The sequence below is a fragment of the Dermacentor andersoni genome, chromosome 5, assembly GCF_023375885.2.
Source record: "Dermacentor andersoni chromosome 5, qqDerAnde1_hic_scaffold, whole genome shotgun sequence".
Classification (NCBI taxonomy): Eukaryota; Metazoa; Arthropoda; class Arachnida; order Ixodida; family Ixodidae; genus Dermacentor; species Dermacentor andersoni.
Window position 1 is genome coordinate 155,932,835 of NC_092818.1, and position 10,263 is coordinate 155,943,097.

Consider the following 10,263-nt stretch of genomic DNA (forward strand, 5'->3'; position numbering starts at 1 on the left):
ATGTTATACAGAAAAAGAGGAAGAGAGCGAGAGAAGTTTCTAATGCATTTAACGCACGTGTGCCGAAATCTGACCTTAGAAACATTCCCACATATTGCAATATTCGGTTTATGAAACCAAATTGCGGTAACTCTATAGCATAGAGAATAACGGCCTGTGTTGCCTCTTTCAGCCCTTACTTTTGCTGTACCAAAACTTCAGTCCCGACTCCGGTAATCACGACATAGCATCTTAAATTTCGCATTGTTGCCAACAGAGTCCGGAAGAGAAGCATTATTTCTGAGAGGTATTATCAATCTGCTCGGAAAGATCTACAAGCCATAGTGAACGTCAAACAGAGCGAGAACGTGAAACAAAAGCCAGACAAGGCAACACACAAAAATGTGTGTGCGCGTGCATGAGTGCATGCGTGCGTGTGCGTGCGTGCGTGTTCGTGTGTGTCGTTTGTCGCGTGGCTACTTCTAACTGCTGTTTCGACTCATTACATCTTACATTACATTCCGGCGTTTTACGTACCAAAACCACCATATTATTATGATATCAGGGGAAGCCAACAAGCAAAGACACCAAGGAAAAGATAGGGGAAATTACTTGTGCTTACTAATTGAATTAAAGAAATGATAAATTAATGGCAATGAAAGTGGATGAAAAAACAACTTGCCGCAGGTGGGGAACGATCCCACGTCTTCGCATTACGCGTGCGACGCTCTAACCAATTGAGCTACCGCGGCGCGGTTTGCCCATCCACCTACTTGGGTATTTATGTGTTACTACTAAAACTAACCTTGGGAGTGTTAGCCAGCGCCACCACTCACAAGCATTGGCGGCGGATGTGTAACATCCTTTCTGTCGCAGGCGTCACGAGTACATGATCTTTCTGGGTGAACACAGCTGGTCAAAAAACCAGCACATGCTACCTGAAGCCATCAATGTTTTCGTAGTTGAGGAGTCCGGATTAATTTTGACTACCTGGGACTGTTAAATGTGCACCTAATGCAATGCATACGGGTGTTTTTGCATTTCGCCTCCATCGAAATGCTGCCACCGTGGCTGGGATTTGATCCCGCGCCATCGGAATTAGCGGCACAGCGCCAAAACCACGGCGAGTGCTTATCTCATCGCGCTATTTCACGTTCACCGTGATTAAAAACCGATTAACCTGCAAATGAGCATAAACAGGTATTGTAATTTCGTGTAAGAAGGAACGGAGGCTGCATTTCAAAGATGATGTAACTCTAACAGTGACAATCAGTATTTCTTTACACGTATTGTAGTCGTTAAAGGCTCATCATAACGGCACAGCTACAGCCGCCTTAGACGGCATTTGTAGCGCTGCAGCGGCATACCGAAACGATTATTCGATAACGTCATTGCATAATACTACTAAATGTGACGTGAGAGAGATAAGGAGAAGGAAGGAAGGCATGGAGACCAATGAAACTTTCTCCGCTTTGCTACCCTACACATGGGGAAGGAAATGGGGGAGTGAATGAGAGAGAAGATGAAAGAGCTCGAAGAGATCACGTGCACCAGACGGGGCACAACATGTGTCTCTAGTCGGGCACTCGAGTCCGTTGCCTTCAGGTAGCGCCGAGACAGTTGGTATATACGCGCCCGCAACGTGGGTTGTCTGTGGAAAAGAAGAGAAGAGCATTTGTCTTCTTTCTTTCTCCCTCTCCCAGCCGGGAAGCCCAGACGGCGTGACCCGCATCGCCTCCGTTCCGAATTCCTGCCGCCACCGACTTCGCGCGCCACGCGAGTTAGCAGAGCGCGGTGCTCTCGAGCTTCGCCGACAGTGGCGGTGGGCGGCGAAACGCTTACTCGAAATAGAATCGCCGCCACCGAGAAGAGGTAACGGCGGCGACGCCGCGGACAGGAGGCGGTTGCTGGGAAGGACGAGGCTAAGGCTGGGTTCGAAACGCGCAACAGCACCGGAACTGCGAGGTCTCGCATACCGAGAGCGCGTCGGGCCTTACGCTGGAGCAAGCACGCCCGCGATGCCATTTAGAAAGTTGAATCATGCCTTGGTACTCATTGAATTAAGCGCTCCCAAGATAGGTCAGGTCTGGACCCTTTATCTTGAACAGCGCGATAGAAGAGACACCTCCGCTGCAGCGCGCCGAAGCATTGCGGAGATGTCCAAAGACAAAAACAGCGTCTGTCGAGTGTTGCATATATAGTTTGCATCATGGCTTTCACTATAGCTTCCAAATCAGGTTCGGCAATGAACATGTTCATTTCTTGCAGCCATAGCATTTCTGGGCTCTTAACTGCCTTGTGTGTGCCTGGAGTCGCCGTCTGTCGTAGCATGTTGAAAAAGTTTCCTTAAATCTGCCAAGGCTCTGTGAGGTAACATCCACGCAATGCATACAGGCATTCCCCAACGCCGTTGGTGAATATTGTGTCCTCATACGCGCCTTGCTGTAATTAGGATTTATTCACGTCACAGCATCTACAGTATTAGCTCAGAGGTACAGTGGGCAATGCGTATCCTTTAGTGAACGCACGTTACTTACAGTGCATGCCTGCAGTAACTACCAAACGTCGATTCAGGCAGAAGACCCGTTCACATGCATGAACTATTCGCATCGCACAACGGGTTTACTATGCGCTCCCCTGGAGGGCACTGCGATTCCATACAACGCCTGTTGCACGTGCTTCGCACGGCGTGTAATGACATCGCATTAAAGAGACTCGGCTATCGTTGACTCTGACATTCGATGTATGCACAACTTGGTAGTGGTGGTGGTTTATAGCAACAGGCGGGTTTATTCTAGCAATCGAGGCTGGCAATCGCTACGCCTGATCGTCTTAGAGTGCATGCCACCGCGGCATGTTATCAAATGTACGTCAAACCGGCCTCTCTTAGGAATGCAAGAAGACGTGAAGGTTCCTTGCGGGCTATAATTGACCCTTCTGGACATTGCACAGGTAGGCCCACATGCGGGAGATCTTTCAGCAGATTCTCAAGAAGAGCGTCCCCTTCATCACGATGTTTCGGCACGGCCAACAGGGCTCGAAGATTGTGGTCTATTATTATTATTATTATTATTATTATTATTATTATTATTATTATTATTATTATTATTATTATTATTTGTTCATGTGTTTATTTGATCGAACTAGGAGCAGCGCAGCGGCGACAGTCTAGGCAGAACACGGACTTGGAGCGCTAGCGGCATTCACGAGCGAAAGCGCTGAAGAGGACGACCCATTATACCGTTCCCCCAATCCTCATCTACAATTACCCCCGGGAACGAAAAGGGAGCCACCCGGCGACTTAACAGCTTTTCACTATGAGTGGGTCATGGTAGGCCTTGAGGCGGTCGACGTTGACGATGTCTCGTCCACGACGGAGCGTGTCGGAAGACAGTTCAACGGGCTCGACGACGTTCGACGACGCGGTAGGGGCCTTCATACTTGGGCAGTAGTTTCGACGAGAGACCAGGTGCAGTGCAAGAGACCGAGAGCCACACAAGCTCTCCGGGGAGGAACGTGGGCGCGGACGAGGTGTCACCGCGAACGAACACTCTTCTGGAGCTCTTGGTCATTTGAAGTAAAGGCCCGCGCGATATATCGCGACATTCCTCGGTATGTCTGGATGTGGCAGAAATAGGCGCGCACTCAGATACATCCGGCTTGTACGGAATAATTGCGTCGATTGTGTGCGAGGAGTGCCGGCCGTGCAAAAAGAGAAAGGGTGAAAAGCCAGTGGTTCTCTGGGTGACGGTATTGTAGACGTATGTTGCGAAGGGCAGAATGGCATCCCAAGTTGTGTGGTCAGAGGCTACGTACATAGCAAGCATGTCGCGAAGTATATGGTTAAAGCGTTCTGTGAGACCATTGGTCTGCGGATGGTAAGCAGTAGTTGTGCGGCGCACAACGTGGCATTCTTTGAGGATGGCTTCGACGACTTCTGACAAGAAGACATGGTCCGCGATCGCTAAGCAACTCCTGTGGTGGACCATGACGCAGTATGAATCGGTGAAGCAGGAAAGAGGCAACGTCGCGCGCTGTAGTCGCCTGGAGGGCGGCAGTTTCGGCGTATCACGTGAGGTGGTCAACAGCCACAATGGCCCAGCGGTTAATTACCAGCAGATGTCATGGGAAGTAACCCACACAAATCGATGCAGACGCACCCGAATGACCGGGTAGGGCAAAGTAACGGTTCCAGACCGGCTGGCGAGAGGCACGTTGAAGATTTCCGACGCTGACAATCGGGGCGCGAGCGACCGAAGTTCTGAACGTAGCTATACATCCCGCGCCAGTAGTATCACTATTGAATGCTCTGGTAAGCCTTGAATACTCCCGAGTATGCACACTGTGGATCAGATTGGGATGACGCGCATATTTCAGAAGGCAGACTGCGGGGTACTACTAGCAACCACTGGCGGCAATCGGCAGTGTAATTGCATCGGTGGAGTATATCTTCGCGAGTGGCGAAATGGTGGGCTTGGCGACGTAACGCGCGAGTGGTTGGTTGTGCCGATGGATCAGAGAGCAAGTCTAACAGCGAGGCAATCCATTGGTCCTTGCACTGTTCAGAAGCGATGGCGCGAAGGTCGATGAAAGAAACGGCAAGCTGGGATATGGAGCTGCGGGCATAGTCGTCGTGCAAGAGAGAGCGCAAGAGGGCGTCGGCGTCAAAGTGCTGGCGGTCGCTACGGTAGAGCACGCGAATATCGTAGTCCTTCAGGCGTAGTGCCCAACGGGCAAGGCGGCCTGAAGTGTCCTTCAATGAAGAAAACCAACAAAGTGCGTGGTGGTCCGTGACGACGTCAAATGGGCGGCCATACAAATATGGCTGGAACTTAGTAAGAGCGCAGATGATCGCCAAAAACTTTTTTTCCGTCACGGTGTAGTTACTCTCGGCTTTCGTAAGCCTGCGACTTGCATAAGCCGCAACGTATTCAGAAAACCCGTGTTTACGCTGCGCAAGGACTGCGCCGCGGCCAACACCGCTGGCATCAGTGCGCACTTCTGTAGGAGCCGTCGGATTGGTGTGACGCAAAATTGGAGGTGACGTCAGCAAACGGCGCAGGACTGCGAACGCCTAGTCGCACTCTGGCGACCACGAAGTGAGAAGCCCGTTGCTTCCAATGAGCTTCGTCCGGGGCGATGTGATGGTGGCGAAGTTTCGGATGAAGCGTCTAAAGTAGGAACACAGACCCACAACACTGCGCAGGTCTTTGACAGATGTAGGTTTAGAAAATTCGGCAACATCCCGAAGTTTGGATGGATCGGAGTGAATTCCATCCTTGGAGACGTCGTAACATTTAGTATGGTAAGCTTCCGCGCTGCGAATCGGCACTTTTTTTTTTAATTTAGTTGTAGGCCGGCGTTTCTTAAGCACGTCAAAACACGCGGGAGGCGTTGAAGGTGCGGGGGGAAGACAGGAGCGAAAACAACGACGTCGTCAAGGTAGCACAAGCATGTATGCCATTTCGAGTTGTGCAGAACGGTATCCATCATGCGCTGAAAAATTGCAGGCTCATTGCAAAGTCCAAACGGCATGACGTTAAATTTGTACAAGCCGTCGGGCGTGACAATAGCTGACTTCGGTCGATCGTCGTCAGCCATGGTACCTTCCAATACTCTGAGCGCAGATTGCGAGAAGAAAAGAATTCTGCTTCTTGTAGGCTGTCAATGGTGTCGTCAATTCGCGCTACCGGGTAAATGTTTGCGGGTAATTTTGATGAGGCGCCGAAAGTCCACAGAGAACTGAACAGAACCAACGAGGACGGCAGGTGATGCCCATGGACTGTATGAAGGCCGAATCGCTTCGCGTTGAAGCATGTCGTCGACTTGCTCGTTAATTATACGACGTTCTGGGGGAGGCACGCGATACGGGCGTTGCCGCAGTGGCGGATTGTAGCCAGTATAGATGCGATGCGTAACAGTGGACGTCCGGCCCAGGGAAAGTTTCCCGACGTCGAAAAAATAACTAAATTCCTCTAACAGACACAGAAGCTGGTAACTTTGGGCCGGCGTAAGGTGGTGCATGGAGGAACCGAATACATCACAGGGTGACGGAGCAGGCGCAGAAATAGCACTGAGCGTACTGTGAGTGGCGCAGTGCGTCTCATCAGGCGCGGCCATAACTTTGGTGGATTTTATGGCTCCAACGCTGCCAAGACATTCCCCTCGCAGCGGCATCATGGGGACGGGTTACTAACAAAGATAGCATTGGATCCCTCAGTGACTTCTACGGCCGCAAAGGTAGCAGCTAGCATACCTTTTCGGGTGCAATAGCGGTCGGATGTAGAAAGTAGTGCAGCGGTGTCGGAGAGGCTGCTGCAATAGACGGGCACAACCGCTGACGAGTTGGGGGGACTGTCGCGTCGTCTTTGACGTGTAGTTCCTTGACGTGTAGTTCGGCGTAGCTGAGAAGTGGACGTAGCGGAAGTGGTTGGGGCCAGACGACGACATCTGCGTAGCTGAGAGGTGCAGCCGCAGGAACATTTTGGCGGAGCTCAGGCAGAGCCACGTTGATCTCGTGCTCAATGGCGCGGCGGAACGGAGGCACAAAACGCGATGAGGGCTCCTGCATATGCTGCGGCTGCGCAAAGGTCAGCAATGACAGTTGGCGGGAAACCTCATCACGGACGAACGCCTTAATTTCCTCGAGCAACAAAGGCTGGTCCGAAATTGTAGCCAAACCAGCCAGGGGTTCGTCGCGCGATGAAGTGCGACGGGTCAACGACCGCTGCCGCCAGCGGGGCGACCAAATACATCGGCAAGGGCGATCTTGAAGGCGAACTAGGTCGGGAAATCTGCTTCATGGTTGTTATATCATAGGCTGGCGACACCCGCGAGGTAGAACAGCACATTGTTCAGTTTCGTTAGCTCGCCCCACTTGTTATGCGCCCTGGCCTTCCCGTACGTGGTGAGCCAGTCCTCCACATCGGCGTCAGCCGCGCCAGTGAACATGACAGGGTCACGGTGACGAGGTACACCAGAACACGCGGTCAGTGCAGGAGGAGGTGTTTGCGAGGACGCTTCCTGAGGCATGGTAAATGGTAGGCACTCTCCACCAAATGTTAAGGTGTTTATTTGATCGGACTAGGAGCAGCGCTGCGGCGACAGTCTAGGCAGAGCACGGACTCCGAGCGCGAGCGGCATTCACGTGCGAAAACGCTGAAGGGAATGACCCACTATATTGTTCCAATCCTTCTCTACATTATTATCACTATTATTGTTGCATGAAATGAAGCATTTCTGACAGTTTATTTTGCACAGATTTACCTTATCCGTGCTGTTCCCGAGTTCCTTCTCCTTGAGGTCTCGGTGCCATGTTCAGCCATAGCGATATCTGTAATCGGCTGTACGGTACGACATTGATCGCATGGCAATACTTGCGACAGCAATTATATGTGCACTCCACGCACATTCTTGCCGTCGCCGCGCGCCTCAGGCTGTATGTGCGAGTGAAAGCGTGCGAGGGAACCCAACGATCGCGGCTCAATCTTGCCTGCGCTAAAGGAGGAAAGCGGGAAGGAAACGCGCCGTCTTCCGTCGCGCGCGCGGCCCCCGACGTCGCGAGGTACCGGGGGGGGGGGGGGAGGCGGCGTTCTACTCTGGCTGCAGCTGCGTATGTGGCGGCTGCGCACGGTCGCGCCGCTTATCTTGAGAGCGATCTGCGTTGGGGGCAGAGGTAAGGTGCGCCGACGGCTCGTAGCTTTGTGCGTACTGCGTTTTCTCACGCTCAGTTTGCGCTGTAGCGATAGACAGCACGAAGGACACATCGCTCGCGGCTGCTGCCGCGCGTCTTCCCGCCAGTGTTTTGACAGCGTGTCCGCGGTTATCAAGTGTGATGTGTTCTTGTTTGCTGTTCGCGCTGACACCATGCTTGTTAATTTAGTTAGCAAGCGAATGTTTACAAGTCGATACGGCCGATAAAAGTACTGTCCTTACTTTATATGGCTGCCTGCTAATTTGCTAACGCAATCGATGCTTCGCCTATCGGGTGAAACTGCGACTTTTTATTATTACTTCAACAATATCTTCTTTGTGTTTTCATTATGTTTTGTCGACGTTTCTCTTACGGGCTACGTGCATTCAACACTTCATTCCGTTGTTTTGCTTGATTTCCTTATATTGTTCAATCGCTTTTTAAAAATGTTACCATCCCTCAGTAAAAGCGTAATATTTAGCCCATACCCGGGGTTTGCGCCATTTCACCTTCATACAATCTTTCTAAAAAATATAGTTAGGCAGTTAGCAGTTTCTCAAACGTGGTTCAGAGCGTAATATAGAACATACGGCGAGGTGTGACTGCCTGCCTCTTAGTGTGATCGCACGAAGGTATACAAATGTTCACAACTATTAACAAAGGTTTTGTCTCAAGCACTTAAATAATGCGCTTGACATGCAGAAACTCGGCGACGCCCAGCAGGCAGTGACATTTCTCATGATTTCTCACAGCGTGAGCAGACACAGAATCTAAAAACTAAAGCAAGACGACTTCTAGTATGCTTCACAACTTTCGTGCTTTTAGCCCCTACAGAAAGTTGTACACGACGGCGACCCGGCGTTTATACTTCTAAAAAGCAAGCCAGCTCGCAACCTCCGGGGCGTATAGTTTCGTGATGCGCGGCCCGAGCCCACACGAGCTAAGGTGGGCTCGCAGCGACGCCGTTCCCTATGTCTAGCTGGTCGTCGAGCACATAAGCATTGCACCGGGTCGTGAACTAGTCTTCCTGGAGGTCTAATCTACTTCTAATGGCATTTATTCGTAGTTCTGAGCTATTTCACTGAGCTAGAACCAATTTCCAACTTTTCAGGGCACTATATCTTCCACAGATTCTTTCTGTCAGTTGTGCCGAGATCTCGGTGAGTCAAAGACAAAAACACACAAACAAATAAACAAAAGAAGAAAGACAGAAATGAAACTGGGTTTCCCCCATTGCCAGTACGTCCATCGTGTGACGCGCACTTCACGTCGTCGATGTGGGGCACCTCGCGAGCTCTGGAACGCACTTCCCGAGATGATGATCGCTAACGACTTCGCCTCCTGTCCCCCACCTCCACGTCGCGTGCTTCGGAGCCTATAAGCCAGTTGCTTCGCGCCTTCCCCGAGCTACCTTCTGCGTTGCGTCTGATGCGGGGCCTCGACCCAGATACGTCAGGCGCTTGCATGACGCAACAACGTCGACGCTGCGGACAAGCCTTTGAGCCGTGCCGCCGAAGCACGGAACGGTGTCCGTGATATCCTGGCTGGCCTCCGCCCGGGCTCTGAAGCGCGGTGGCTCGCCACGGTATCACCAAGGTCATCGCTGTGGCCATCTACCTGCCACCGAGTGCCATCATTCGCACATCTACAGCGTATCAAAACACTGGGGTATATTAAAGAAAAGAACGAGAGGATGGGCAGGGGGGGTGGGGGGAGGGGAGGGTAAGCAAGAAAGTAGTAGATAATCACTTAAAGGCAGTCAGTAAAGGTCAGCTATAGAATAGGCGTTAGCTGACTTGATGATAACAACGCAAACGACGATAATGGAAAGGAGGCAGCGATGACTAATGCACGATGACGGCACAACGGCTAACAACTCAAACAAAATGCCTGAATGCATTGGTTTCTTTTAAAAAGCTTACCTATAGATTCTGACTTCGAGTACGCGTGATCGAATCATGAACGCAGATAATTTTATTATTTTTTATTCTCTCTCTCCTTGTTTCTTTTGCCGACTTGGTCCTCTGCCGTGACGCAGTGATGATGCCGTGACGTGACGCAGTTACCTCTGTCGTGACGCAGTAGGTAACTTCAGCCATAAAGCCTTAAGCCATTTGTGCGCACCTTAGACGATGTAGTGTCTTTCTCCCCTTTGTCATTTTCGTTAGTGTCGCCAAATATTTGGACTGCCGTTGCAGCTACGTCGCCCATGGGCCGATTCTTGAAAATGCCACCATCACCGGCGTGCGCACTTGCTCTATATAAACCAAACGAGCATCACTAAGAACGGAAAGGCTAACAAGTTCACTGACCCACTGGCAGAAATGGTACTGCGGCTTGTGAGCTGCAGTACTTATTGTACATTAAGCGCCCTTTTCATCACATGGCATTATTTTTCTTGCCTCGTCCCACTTGTTTCTCATGCCCTTTACTTATGTAGCCCTGCAACGCAAGAGAACATTGCGCTTGGGCAGTAAAACACATCTGCTGATGACAGCGCGCATCGTTTACAGGGTAATCTAGAATGCTATTACTGAAAATCCGGATAATTTTTTTGTAGCCCTTGGCTTGACGCACGATGCACATTTTCA

General features: G+C 51.0%; 1 non-coding gene across 1 annotated transcript; it reads right to left on the minus strand.

Annotated features, from left to right (window-relative positions):
- Positions 1 to 658: 658 nt before the first annotated feature.
- On the minus strand, positions 659 to 731 carry TRNAT-CGU (transfer RNA threonine (anticodon CGU)). The gene has a single exon. It is a non-coding gene; the product is annotated as a tRNA-Thr (tRNA).
- Between the last annotated feature and the right edge of the window lie 9,532 nt (positions 732 to 10,263).